Consider the following 14,886-nt stretch of genomic DNA (forward strand, 5'->3'; position numbering starts at 1 on the left):
AACTGGCTTTGAAGAGTGAAGTGGAATGGCACTTTTAGGCTCTGACATTCTAAGGCATGAATCAAATCAATGCTGAGCAACGAAGTATGTAAGTCACTGACAGATCTGATCCCCACAAGTGTGAAGACTGAAAGGTGTTTAGTGATTTGATTATAAAAAAGACTTTGAAAACCAGGTCAAAAATGAAGGCAGAAAGGAAATGGGAAATGGGATGCATAAAATAAAAGACCGTGTAAGAAATTACACAGGGAATATTGATTCTGTTTTCAGAGCTACACTTAGGTATTGCCAATTTGAGATAGGCACTGTGCTCCACTCAGTGATTGGTTTAAAGATACAACAATACGTTTTTGTTTTAAATGTTGATTATACATGGAGGAGCTAAATAAATAATGATTTTTCAGCAAAAGCCACTAACTTCTGATAATCTAACATAAAATGTCCCTTGAATCTTTGTTTTTGACTAGCCATTTTGTGAAGAGAATCAAGTAACTTCCAAACTGCATTGCTTCCAAATGCAGTATTTATTCAATGAAACTATTTAATTCAGAGCTTATTTTGAAGTAATTGTATAAATGGTATAATTAAAAGTAACTGTACTTATACAGTGAGATTTAGTTTACTGAATTGGTATGTTATCAAAGGGTCAATCCATAAATATGATTTTATTTAGATTCTATTGGTCATTTTTTAAATTACCAACTTAAGCAAAATCTAAAAGTAGTTAAAAATGATTCCTACTGCATATGTGTGTAATTTGACTAATTTTAATATTCTGTAGTTTATGGCTCTTTAATTTTTAACAAGATAGCTTTAAAATGTGAATTATAGAGCATAATAATTATAATAGAACTATTAACTTCTAGTTTCTGCTAATAGTTAAGATTATACTTCAAAAATATAATTTAGTGAATTTTTGCTGCATGATAAGTCAGAAATAGAAGGAAAGTGACTAGTAAAAATAAGGATTGCTATAAGGACTAAACAAATATGGGTGTGTGTGTGTGTGTGTGTGTGTGTGTGTGTGTGTGTGTGTGAATTCCTAAAATATTACCTGGTTGCTAAGAAATACAAACTAAATGTAAGTTTTTAATAATATATGTTATTATTATTAATTGATATGTCCCTACCTTAATAATTTTGAATTGTATTATGTTTATGACATTATAAATTTAATTCTTGTTTTGACATTTTGTTTAATGCCTCTCTCTCTCCCTTCCTCTCTCTCCAAATATATGTGGGTAATTTATTATGTTGAGTTATTAGTTCCTCATAAAGTAGACATGAGTAAGATGTCTTTTATGTCTGGAGATGTAGGCATTTTGCCCACACACATGCATGATAACTGCCTGAACATGAAAGTGTAAGGTCATGAATCTCCCCGTTAGTATTCTGATACCGATTCATTGGGTGTAAACATGCATCACTACAGAAATGACATAATATGATGATAATGGTGGCAGATGTTATTACTATTTCTATATCTATGTCATTGTCTGATTTTAGATCCCTTATTATATTCATTATATTCATATTTTACTAATATTCTATTCCTCATTTTCTTTATTAAAATACTTTATTTCTTAGAGTAGTTTTAACTTTATCCAGCAATTGAAGAGCAAGTAAAAAGAATACTTAAATACCTTTCTTCCTCCCATTTTCCTACAGAGTTTCCTCTACTGTTAATAATGGCAGACCCTCTGGAGGGGCCACTGCCATGACGCCAGCTGCAGTGGGGGAGGCATGGCCAGGACTATGTACTCCACAGAGCCAATGTGAGCCAGGACAGGCAGAAACCCCGCCCACTTCCAAGTTGGAAGGGTGGGAGCCTCGCCCTCCCAAGAGGGGCTGCAGCCTCCTGGCCATGGCTGCAGACCTGGGCTTCTCTGCATTCCTGGAGGCCCGGGAAGCTCCCCTACCCCCACAGGCTGGGAAGTGCCTGCTCCCCTTACCTGGCCTCTCCCTGCTCCCAGCACCTGCCCTGATTTTTTAGCGAAGTTGTGATGGAGTCCCAGCGCTGTCACAACCCAGCCAGCTGTGCCTGCACTTGGGGCAGCATTGACACACCAGCACTCTGCTGCCTGGGCACCCTCAGGCTATGGGCGCCTAGGAGCATGGGAGGGAGGCCAAGGCGGGCTGAGGGTTGCTCAACATGAGCCTGCAGGCAACCCTCAGCATAAACAGCCTGGATGCTGTGGGCACCATGGGCAGCCAGTTAATGGCGGTGGGAGGCAGACAGTCTCGTGGGTGGAAACGGGTCGGTCCCCATTGGAAACCCCACCTTCATGCCAGGGAGGTCTGCGGACCTGGGGCTGGGCTGCCAGTTCCACGAACCAGAGTGAGAACTTATGGTGATTTTTCTGAGCCTACCCATAGCTGCCCATGCTGCCCATGGACCAGTCAGCAGGCACTTCCTCCCCTCTGAAGCCCAGAAAAAACCCTGAACTCCGCCAGAGTTGGGCAGATGTTAGGAAAACCTGTCTGCGCACCTCTTTGCCTCGCTCACCCTCCACTTGTCCACGTACCTCATTCTTACTGGATGCAAGACAAGAACTCAGGACCCGCCAAATGACAGGGCTGAAGGAGCTGTAAAACGAACAAGGCTTAAACACACCCTTTGCTCCCCATGTTGTGGGCGACGAAAAAGAAGAGAGAAGAGCTGTGTTTCTTAGGGGATCCCAGACCTAGGAGCTCCCCAAACCCAGGCCTGTGACACTCTCTTTGGAGCTCTCCAGTTATGGCATCTCCAAGCTTCCAGGAACCACCGTGTTTCCCAGTGCCAGCCATGGAAGCTTCTTATGGTGCGCCTGCTCCAGCCGCAGTCACACAGGTAGCTGGTGCCCGTGTCAGGGCCTGGAGCTGCCTGCCCTGCTGCAGCTGGCATGCCTGTCTGTAGACAGGCCAGACCCCATGCTCACTCACTTACACACCCCTCACTGCTCCATGCCTGGCTCACTCTTGGCAGGCATTGGATCCAGGCTGGTAGTATAGCCTGCCAGGCTGAGTGGTCAGAACGAGCCCAGTAGACCCAAGCAAAACTCGGGAAAAGGTACCACTGGCCGCAGAGGTTTCCAGCTGGAAAAGTAACACCCAAGGATCCTGTGACATCTCCATCTTGCGTTCGTTTGTTTCATTTGTTACAACTGATGGGCTAATATTGATAAATAATTTTTAACTAAAGTCTATAGTTCACAAGAGGCTTCCCTCTTTGAGTTGTACAGTCCTGTGGGTTTTGGTGAATATGAAATGTCATGTATCCACCATTACACTATCATACAGAATAGTTTCATCACCCTAACATCCTCTTGGCTTCACCTATTTCTCCCTCTTTCATCCTCCTGCAGCCTCTGGCGACCACTGATCTCCTTATTGTCTCTATAAGGTTTTCCAGAAAGTCAGAGAGTTGTAATTATACTGTATATATAGCCTCTTCTAACTGGCTTCTTTCACTTAGCAATATGCACTTAAGTGTCCTCCATATCTTGTTATGGTTTGATAGGTCACTTCTTATCAGGAAAAACAGTCCACTGCATGGATCAACCAGAGTTGTTTTTTATTTGTTTGTTTGTTTGTTTGTTTGAAACGGAAGCAAATGAAATCCAATGACAAAAAGATAGTTTTCTTAACAAACAGGGAGAAATTTCAATAATGAAAATAGTTCAATATTGACAGTTGGTAAAAACGACAAATCTGGGTAGTTAGTATGTCCATCACTTCAAGGCTTTATTATGTTTATGGTGATAACTTTCACACTATCTTGAATTATATAATGCCTTGTTATTAGCTATAGTCACCTTACTGTGGAATAGAACACAAGAAGTTCTTATTCCTATCTAACTGTAACTTTGTACCCTTAACAAATTTCTGTCCATCTTCCCCTTCCCTTTCTCTCCCCACCCTCTGCTAACCACTATTCTATTGTCTGCTTCTATGAGAGTCCACATATGAGAGAGATCATGTGATATTTTTCTTTCTATGCCTGGCTTATGTCACTTAACATAATGTCCTCTGGGTTTATGCGTGTTACAAATGACAGAATTTTATTTATTTATTTATTTTTATTTATTATTTATTATTATTTTGAGACGGAGACTTGCTCTGTCGCCAGGCTGCAGTGCAGTAGTGTGATCTCGGCTCACTGCAGTCTCCATCTCCCGGGTCTGAGCCACAGAATTTTATTATTTTTATAGCTGTAAGTATCCAATTATCTTATAAACTACATTTTCTTCATCCATTTAGCCATTAATGGACACTTGAGCTGATTACATCTCTTGGCTATTGTGAATAGCATTTTTTCACATACTTATTGGCCATTTGTGTATCTTTTTTAGGAAATGTGTGTTCAGATTCTTTACTCATTTTTTGTCATATTTGTTTTATTGCTGTTGTTTGTATTCCTAGTATATTCTAGTTATTAACCCCTTGTGAAACAAATAGTGTACAAATATTTTTTTCCTATTCTGCAGGTTCTCTTCCTTCTGTTGATTTTTTCCTCTGCTATACAGATGTGTTTACCTTCAGATGGTCCCATTTGTTAATTTCTGCTTCTGTTACCTGCACTTTTGAAGTTTTAGCCATGAATTCTTTGCCCAGACCAATATCCTGAAACACCTCCCCTATTAGCTCCTAGTAGATTTAGTTTGTGGTATGATATTTAAAACTTTAAAGATTTTCTCTTGCTTTTTATATGGTGAATGATGGGGGTTTAATTTTTTTCCTAAGCATGTGGATATTCAGTTTTCCCAGCACCATTTATGTATGTATGTATGTATGTATGTATTTAATTTTAGTTTTTGAGACAGAGTCTCAGTCTATCACCCAGGCTGGAGTGCAGTGGTGCAGTCTTGGCTCACTGAAACTCCCCCACCCCCGACATCCTGGGTTCAAGTGATTCTTCTGGCCTAGCCTCCCAAGTAGCTGAGATTACTGGTACTCACCATCACACCCAGCTAATTTTTGTATTTTTAGTAGAGATGGGTTTCACCATGTTGGCCAGTCAAGTCTTAAACTTCTGACCTCAAGTGATCGGCCCACCTTGGCCTCCCAGAGTGTTGGGATTACAGGCATGAGCTACCATGCTCAGCCCCAGCACCATTTATTAAAGAAACTCTCTTTGTCTGCAATTCACTCTGGGTGGTTAAGCCTTCTTTGTGCTCCCAGAGTTTCCCATATAATGTGACTAGAGTCACCTTCCCATCAAAATTCCCAGACTGGTAGAAAGATGGAATATCTCCCTCCAACTCCCTCCTCTTAGCTCAGAGATTCCGGGTCTAGGAAAATGCCCTGTGAGTGTTATGATGCCAGCGATAGGAAGTAGCAACTGAAGCTGAAATGACCATTCCTCTTACCTGTTGTGGTTCCTCTCAGTCTTGCAAGAACAGGGCATTTCTTTATTTCCTCTACAAGTTCTGTTGAACTGAAGGAAATATTCTTGTTCTTGAATACTTTCTAGCTCTATTTTTGTGGTAGAAGTGATGCCCAAAGATGTCATCATGCTTTTGGAGAAAGGTGCAAAACGAATTCAATAAAGAAAAAATTAGGAAAAGAATTGTTATACTTGATAACAAAAGCAATATCAGTAAAAGGCAAAATTTGTAAGTTGCATTTTAAAATTTTTAAAAATAAAACTTGTTCTGTGAAAATCACCATTAAAAGAGTGAAAATACAAGCTACTTACTGGGAGAAAATGTTTGCTAAGTATATATTTGTGAAAGGACTAGTATTTAGATTGTATAAAGAACTCTTCTATTTTAACAGTAAGTAAATAGTCTAATTAGAAAATGGACAAGCAACATAAACAGACATTTCGATGAAGAACACTTGCAGACGGTAAGCACTTTAAAATGTGTTCAATATCACTACCAATTAGGGATATGCAAATTAAAACTATCATGAGATATCATTACATCCTTATCAGAACAGATAAAATTTTAAAGCAATGATAGCCTCAGATGCTGTTGAGGATGAAGAGAAACTGGATTACTCATACATTGCTAACAGGAACATAAAATGGTAAAGCCATTTGGCAAACTTTGACTGTTTCTGTAAAACAAAATACACATTTTTCATATGATCGAGCAGTTTGCTCCAGATAAATTAAAACTTACCTTCACATAAAATTCTGTATAAAAATGTTTAAAGCAGTACATTTACTCATTGTATGAGTTTCTTGTTGATGCTGTAACAAATTACCAAAGACCTAGTAGCCTAAAACAACGGAAATTTACTCCATCATACTTCTGGAAGCCAGAGTCCGTTACCAGCATCCCTTGGTTCAAATCAAGGTGACATCAGTCCCTCTCACACCTCTAGGGGAGAGTGCTCTTCGTCTCTGCCAGCTTCCACTGGGCTGCCAGCACTTCTTGGCTTGCCTCTGTCTCACTGAACCTCTGCCTTGCTCTGTGATAATATTGCCTTCCCCTCTTCTGTCTGCATATAAATCTCCCTTGGCCTGGCTCTTAGACCCTTATGATCACATTTATGTCGCACCCAGATAATCCAGAATAATCTCTAACATCTCAAAATTATTAATTTAATCATGTCTTCAAAGCCAGGGTTGTGTCATATAATGTAACATTCACAGATTTACAGACTTGTGAAGTGTCCATCTTGGGGGACTATCAGAGAAGTGTCCGTCTTGGGGGACTATCATTCAGCCTACCACATTCATAATAGTCCAAAACTTCAAACAAAACATATGACCTTCAGTGAATGAACGGTTAAGCAGACTACAGCTGCATACCAGAGAATACTACTGAGCAATAAAAATGAATTAATTGTTGATATATATAATGACTTGGATGGATCTACAGAAAATTATGCTCTGTGAAGGAAAAAGGAAAGCCAAGCCCAATAGGTTACATAATCCATGTTTCTATTTATATAACATTTTAGAAATAAAACCTTAGTAATGAAGAACAGTGTTGTCATTGCCAGGACTTAGGGACAAGCAACCAGTGGTGAGTAGAGGAGAGAAGAAGGTGTACCTATAAAATGATAACATGATCGATACTTGCAGTGATAGAACTTCTCTGTGCCTTGATATGGTGGTTGACTCACAAATCTACACGTGGCAAAAGTGCATACAATTAAATATACACACACAACAAATGTATATATGTACTATGTATATTTAATATATAGTAAACTTAAATTTATATTTATACTAAATTGTACTATATATTTGATACATATAACAAATATATATGTATGTGTGTATATATAAATATATAATATATATTTTATATATATAATATATATATAAAAAACTGAGTATATACAAAACGTATACAAAACTGAGTAACCTTGGAAGATTGTATCAATGTCAAAGCTCTAGCTAGCTGTGATATTTTGAAGATGCTACCTCTTGGAGAAAATGGAAAATGGATAAGTGATAGGTGAGATTTTTCTGTATACTTTCCTAAGACAGCAGTTAAATCTAAAATTATCTCAATAATTTTAAATAAAGTAAAACATGCATAAAATACACAATATATATTTATTTTCTTCATCAAGAGATAATTTAAATTTAACAATACCTTTAAAGACACGTTGCTGGAACTGACTATAAGTGAAACTTTGAAGATGGATTTTGATATTACCGGATTAGTTGTTTCATTTTCAATAAATAAATTCCTGTGGTTACTATAAAATTACTCTAAAATTGAACCTCCATTTCCATCAACAGGCCAATATCTTGAGTATTATTAAAGTATTATTAAAACAAAACACAATATTTTATGTACATTGTATTACCTTTGAGTAGTGATGTCACGGGCATAATATAAATTAGATTAGCAAACAAGAAGCTAACAAAATTGTCACATTAAAAAATTTAAATTTATACATATGGTGTTTTTTCAAAGTATATATGCATTGAATATTGAAAATAAAAACTTACAAAAGTTGCAAAAGTAGGAGAAATTCCTGTTAATGGTTTATACACATGAATTCAATATACATGTAGTAGTTAGAAATCTTTTTCCTATTATTTTTGTTCTAGCAATATTTATTGAAATATAATATGTCTATTGGATTTCAAAAGGCTCCCCAGTAGAGTCTGGGATAGGGAAACAGTGTTCACATTAATAGATAGCTACACAACCAACAATTCTGTAGGTACTAAATCCATTTTTTTCTAGCAAGTCTCTTCTCTTTTCAATCATTCTTTTTCTGTCTCCCTGAATAGCACCCTCCATCCTATCCAGTACTCTCATTAAATAGGAGATGTTTTCACTGGTACATATAGAAAGACTGTTACGGGAACAATGAGAACAAAGGGCCAGGCTACAGAGTTTCTGACAGTGTTCACAGACCAACAACTCTGTGCATGCATTTGGAATTTGAGAGGCAAAGACCCAGAAACATGTAGCATAATCTTTAGTAATGCGTTTTATGTGTGAGAGCTGTTCTATTGGACCTTCTGACCATCCTTTACAGAGCGCTTCTCAACTCACCTATTTTATCATTTTTTTTTTCTTTAGGGTGTAGAGACATTGCTGTGATGTTAGAAGTTCATTTCCAGTGAAATCTAGAGAGAGATACAACCAAAAAAATAGATCTTCTTACATGGTTTAACTCTACTCCATATAATTGAAACCAGAAATATCTGCCATACTTGTGGTGGAAAAAAAAATCACTTAGGTATAGACATTCTTCTATCCAAGCTTCTTGACTTATGATTAGTACTGTACTGTTGATTAATAAAAGGCAAGTGAAATGGGAAACTTAGACATAGGACCATGACACTCTGTGTGTGGGACCCTGAAGTAAATTCCAAAAGATCATTTCAATGCACTAGTCACTACCTGCCTCATGATCCAATCGTGCTACCAGCCCTTAAGCTCTGGGTCCAGGAGATTTTCTTTTGCTGTCCTAGACACCTCTTCACTGAATTCTGAGGGATACTCTTGTCTTTTTCTCTCTTTTTCTTTTTGCATGTTTGGCAACCACTATATTTTCCTATAACTGGAGTCTTTTGTCTTTAATGGTTGAAAACATTCCTAAAAGTGGTTTCTTGGAAGTATCCTTCCTTCTGTTATTTTGTTCCTTTTTATTTTATATATTTATCTCTATGTTTTTATTGTGATCTATTATAAATGGAGAAATTTATGTATAACTGCAGATTGTCATCTTGAAACTAGATATTCCAGTGTTTCTTTTTACTTATTTGCTCTTGAGTGAGTCAAAGACTTACATAATAATAATTACTTCTATTGTTATAATTGCTATTTGTTGGATGCTGATTAATATCAAATTTTATGGTCAAAACACTGCATGATATAGATTTTATTTCTCACAAGAGTTCCATTATTATTATTATTCCCATTTGGTAGATGATAAAACTAAAGCACAAAGATATGCTGCTTCCCAAGTTGCAGAGCAATAAATTGCACATCTAAATTATAACACTATACAAAATTACTTGAGAGTCCCTGATCTTAGCCATTATACTGTATGTTTCACTATATACACTTTATATATGGCTTTTTATTAATATTATACACATATAATTGTCAACCATTAAAATTATCATGTCTGCATAAAAATCTGAATAATTTACAAAATATATTGAAAAAGTTACAAAGGGAAACATATTCCAGCTTCATTGTGTCTATAGTGCCTGTTAATTGTCCTTTCTGTTTGTTTGCCATTGAGGTTCACTAAATTAACACAGCAAATAATAATTGGCTCATTATGATGTAAATAACTATAATAGGGAAAGCCTTATAATTATTTATAATAAATTACTTTTCTATTGCCAGTTTTAAATTAGCAACTGTGTTTAATTACTGAATGATACCTATTCCATAATGCAAATTCATGCGCACAGAACAGATTATTGTATGACCTTTATGTAATAGTTGTTTTCCTTAACATTGTTAAATTTCCCATTTCTTCATCTTCTATGTAATCATTCCCCTTATCTTGGTTTCCGTTCTCTTGTTTATTTAATTTCTATCACTGCTGCCAGAAATTTTAAAGGTCATACTTACAGATGATATAAGAAATTGAGCAATCGATATAGTTTGAAACATTAATAGAATCAACTCTAATTCTTACTGTCAGCCTCAGTACTGATTATCCTATATTCATTGAGGCATTTAATTATTCAAAAACATTAATGGAGCACCAGCAGTATGTGTAAAAAATAGTTATAATTATTGTGCTAAATGAAAATGTGAACATGATGTGGTCTCTATGGTAACATAAACCTAAAGAAACCTTTGTGAAAAAGTAATTGCAATATCAGGTAAAATGAAATATATGTATTATTCTATTACAGTTAATGTGTAGTGAGACAGAAATGAAAAATATATACTCTGATTGGAGAAAATATGAAACATCAACAGAAATGTCATGATTATATGAGAAGACATCTTGTAATTGAGAAAGGGATATTTATGGCGGTAATACCAAGAACACAGCGAGCATGTGAATATGAAAGCACAGTATGTCATGTTCATTTCAGCTTGAAGAGTAGATGAGAAAAAATATACTAAAGATAAATTTGGATAATATTTTCATCCTAATTTAGATTTAAAAAGTTTAGATCCCCTTTATTACTTTGGCATTTGTTGGTAGAACACTGAGAACTAAAATAATTTTAAGGAAGAATTAAGTTATAGCCTGTCATATATATTTTAACAGAAACTTGCAGTTTCATTCACAGTGGGCAGTGGATACAAAACTTTCGAATGGAGAAATATTTAATTGGTGAGAAAAATAAGCTGAGAAAAAATAGGATTTTTGAGATTTGTGTATATTCATTGCTGTACGATGGGCTATGCTGTCAGTCTGGCTTCATTTGCTTTTCAGTCACTGTGTGAAAGGTATAACTCTCAGAGGTTTGCATTGACTAACCCTTGTGTGCTCGAAACAACTCTGTGAGGACAAAAGCGCAAATGTAAGCGTGGAAAGGTTAAACGATTACCTAGTTATATTACTAGGAAATGACATATCTTGCTTAATATTCAAGAAATCGGGCTTTAGAATCTGTGACCTTAAACACTACAGTATGTGCCAATGTGCTATATGCTCTGTAATTAATCATATTATAATAATCTCTGTTAGATCAAATTAGAATACACAGGTGAGCTTTAGGTAAAACTAGCTTTATACCAACATAAGTTTGGTATGATAACTTCTAATTTTTATTTATAAAGGTGAGTCTTTATAATTATAGAATATTTAAAATATCTAGAAAAGTAAAAGGGAATATATACAAGTTAATTATTCCTGGAATATAAGTGATAAAATAAATCCTGATGGTTGCTGCATTAAATTTTACATTTTCTGTACATATATATACACACACACACACACACACACACACCCCTAAGCACATAAGCACATCCATGTTTTGCAAAATGGAACCAATATATGTGTCTATATGGCTTTGTGTTTTCTTTTTATATCTAACAGTATCATATTACCTTTTTCGATCCTTTTCTTTTAAAATCTCATTGTGAGGTCGGTACCATTTCTCTCCCGCCTTTTCTCTTTCCTTTCCCTTTCTCTCTCTCCCTTCCTTCCTTCTTTCCTTTCCATAAATACTTACTGAATGCCTACACTGTTTTCACACAAATTTGCGGCAGAGATACATACGGGAACAAAAACTAAAGAAAAACAAAACGTTGTTTTCTGTCTGCCTAATATTTTCATTCCATGACAATATATAAATAAATAAAGCATGTAGATTATTATAAATTTTAATCAGAATAAATAAAAAATAAACAAGGTAATAAGATAAATTAATTTCTAATCCAGCTTATAAGATAAACTAATAGTCTTGCAGAATGGCTTTCAACATTGTTAGTAAATTGATAGATGTCCCAGACATTTACTTCAGCTATGAGGACAGTTTTATTATTCTCCTCCTATTTCTTGAATGGATTCAACTGTAGATCATAATTTAGTTAATACAAAAGTAAGATCAGTTGTAGGAAAATAATATTTTATTAATATCTAAAAGAGCATTTGATTAAACCATGTCGATATTTCTCTTCCTTTGTTAATAACTGCAGATCATTAACATGCCTTATGGCTCTTTACATTTTCAAAGAGCTAGGAAATTTATTATTTCTTTAATTTTCATATTACTAATGGGAAGTAAGTATTATTATTTTCATGACATTATAAAAATCTGAGATTTAAAGAAGTTATTGACTTATCAAACTCATAGCTAATTATGTACATTAAGTTATTTTTGTTTCTTTCTCCACTGTGTGTCTGCCTAGCTGGAGGAAAAGTTTCTATGCTAGTTCTTCCCACTCAGAGTACCAGTGTCTCACCTTTTTATTGCTAAGTCATCTGTTTTCTTGGATACAAAAGAGTACCTGGGAAGCTTTTTTGTTAAACAGAAATACATACATATTTTTCAATGTGATTATCAATTTATCCAAATATTTATTCTACTTCAAATGGCATTCCGAGCCAAACTCTTAACTAAATTCTACAACAATCTTATGATATTGTTATGCTCCTTCTTCAAATAAGATTTCTGGGGCTTAAATTCAGGTAACTTGCTTATTATCTTACAGTTTATTAACAGAGTCAGAACTCAAACTTTGGGTTCTCTAACCACAGGGCCTGAGTCCTTAATATCTCCTGCTGCATTAACAGAGTAATAACTCAAACTTTGGTTTCCACAGGGTCTAAGTCCTTAATATCTCCTGTTGTTGTTTATCTTTTTAGCCTCCTGTTTGATAAATTTGGTCAAGTAGTTTAACAATTTGTGTTCATTATCTCTTCTTGTTAAATGAGCATAGTGTTCGCCAACTGGCTTATTCAAGGGAAAGGTAGTTCTAATGACCATTTTTAAATGATAAAAAAACAAAAATAAACTATGAACAAAATTTATAACTTCAATCACTATGGTAGTAAAAAATGTTCTTATTAAAATGGAAATGCACTTACTAGTTCAAAATATTTTTCAGCAAAGGCCAGAATAACTCTAGTAGATGACGACTACTGCTTGCAGCATTGCCAAACATTGATAGGCAGTTGACCTTGAAATCCTTTAATGACTTGAATATTAAGTTTTTCTCTTTTCTCAACGTAGCTGTCAGCAATTCAGTGTAACTTCGTTTCTGTCCTAATAATTGATTTAGCATACTTAAAAAGACGATGCATTCATACCTAAATATTGATAATGCTTCAGTGTAACTTTCAAGGAGATAAAATGTATTCAACTTATCTAAAATCTAAATATATTTATCGTAGTGAAAATCTGTTCCTTCATTCTTTTACTTCTGCATGCTACTATTATATAAAATATTTTATAGGCTTTTTAAAACTTATATATAGCCAACATTAGAAATATAGGGAGAAGATGAGTTCTGAGTGTAGTTAAGCGACTAATTCAAAGTCATATATTTAAGGCAAAAGAAACACAGGTCTCATAAATTCCTATTCATCTATTCTTTCAGATTCAGCTTTCCAGGTCTTAAATATATATGTAGTCTTTTATTTTACCTTTAAGGGTCATAGCATTTTACTTTCTCAAGATCTACTAAAAATGGCTTCATTCAAAGGTGAATATAATACTATTTTTACTATTTTCATTGAGGATTTCAACAATGCAGCAGTCATAAACACAGAACATCAACGTGGTGCTTTAGATGTTTTTCCCTCCCCTCTCAGGTGGTAGTGCCATGCTCCTCGTGTTTAAAGGATACAAAGGGCCAGACTTTATCCCCATGTCCACACAGCCACAGCAGCATTTGTGATAGCTCCCATCGAAATGTCCTATCAGGGAAGGCATTGGCAGGGTGTTAAAATATAGCAGCGTATGTCAAGAGTTTTATCATTTATAATGACATATGATAGATCTTTATGGCACATTTATAACAGTCAGGTTATTTTTGACAACATACTTGAAAAGTGAGTTTCTATCCTTAAACTCATATAAAAGGTATCAGCAAAGTCTCTGATCTCTGGCATATAGAGTATGAATTTTTAAACAGTAACTTTCCATGGAAAACCACATTCAGGCAAAGAGGGGATGCAGTTCCTGGTAGGAAAGATTCTCGCAAGATGATCACTAGTGAACTGGAATTTCATTCCTTTTATAGAGTTTGTTCCATAACGAAATTGGAAGTTGTCTCTTTAGGTTCCACTTTGCCATAAACCTCTGACAAAACAGAGACACCATGGATCCTAGGCCTCCAGTTGCAATAATCAGGCTTCTAATTCCTTAACTCACTCGGCTGACCACTTGCCAGCCTCAGCTGCTCTGCACCCTTGCCCCTTCCCATGCACATACCGTGCATCAGTGCTATAAACTGTCTGGCTAGTGAATAACTCTGGCCCTAGAAACCCAGCAAATTTCACTGCCATTCCTGGAGTTTCAGTTACAACCTCTCCAATGATGTCTGAATTCTATTGATAGAAAGGAAGCCTCCCAATTATATTCCTTCTTTGGAAACTCTTCCTCAGTACTAGAGCCGTCATTATTGTTCTCTTAACACAGATATGTTGTAGGTGGAGGTAAATAATTCTTGGTAGACTATCCCTATTCAATTTGCTGCTTGGTTTCTGTCTCCTTTTTGGATCTTAATGCAATAAATAAATAATAACTGATAGAATTTATTAACTTTTTTTATATTCAAGAACTCTGTTAAATGCTTTATCCAAATTATCTCTACTACTACTATATCCATATTGATATATATAGACAGAAAGGAAACTGGAGAATTTCAGCTTTTTACCAAAGTGATGGATGTGGGGTTGTAGCATGGACAACAAAGCTGAGGGACCACGCTTATAATATTATGCACACATATCAACTGCAAGAAATAATATGGAACTGACTTTTTTGAAGTCACAATATTATGTTTCTCTGTTGTTTTTATACCTATAGTCATCACTGAGCGTTGGTGTTCA

Source organism: Theropithecus gelada, chromosome 18, assembly GCF_003255815.1.
Source record: "Theropithecus gelada isolate Dixy chromosome 18, Tgel_1.0, whole genome shotgun sequence".
Taxonomy (NCBI): domain Eukaryota; kingdom Metazoa; phylum Chordata; class Mammalia; order Primates; family Cercopithecidae; genus Theropithecus; species Theropithecus gelada.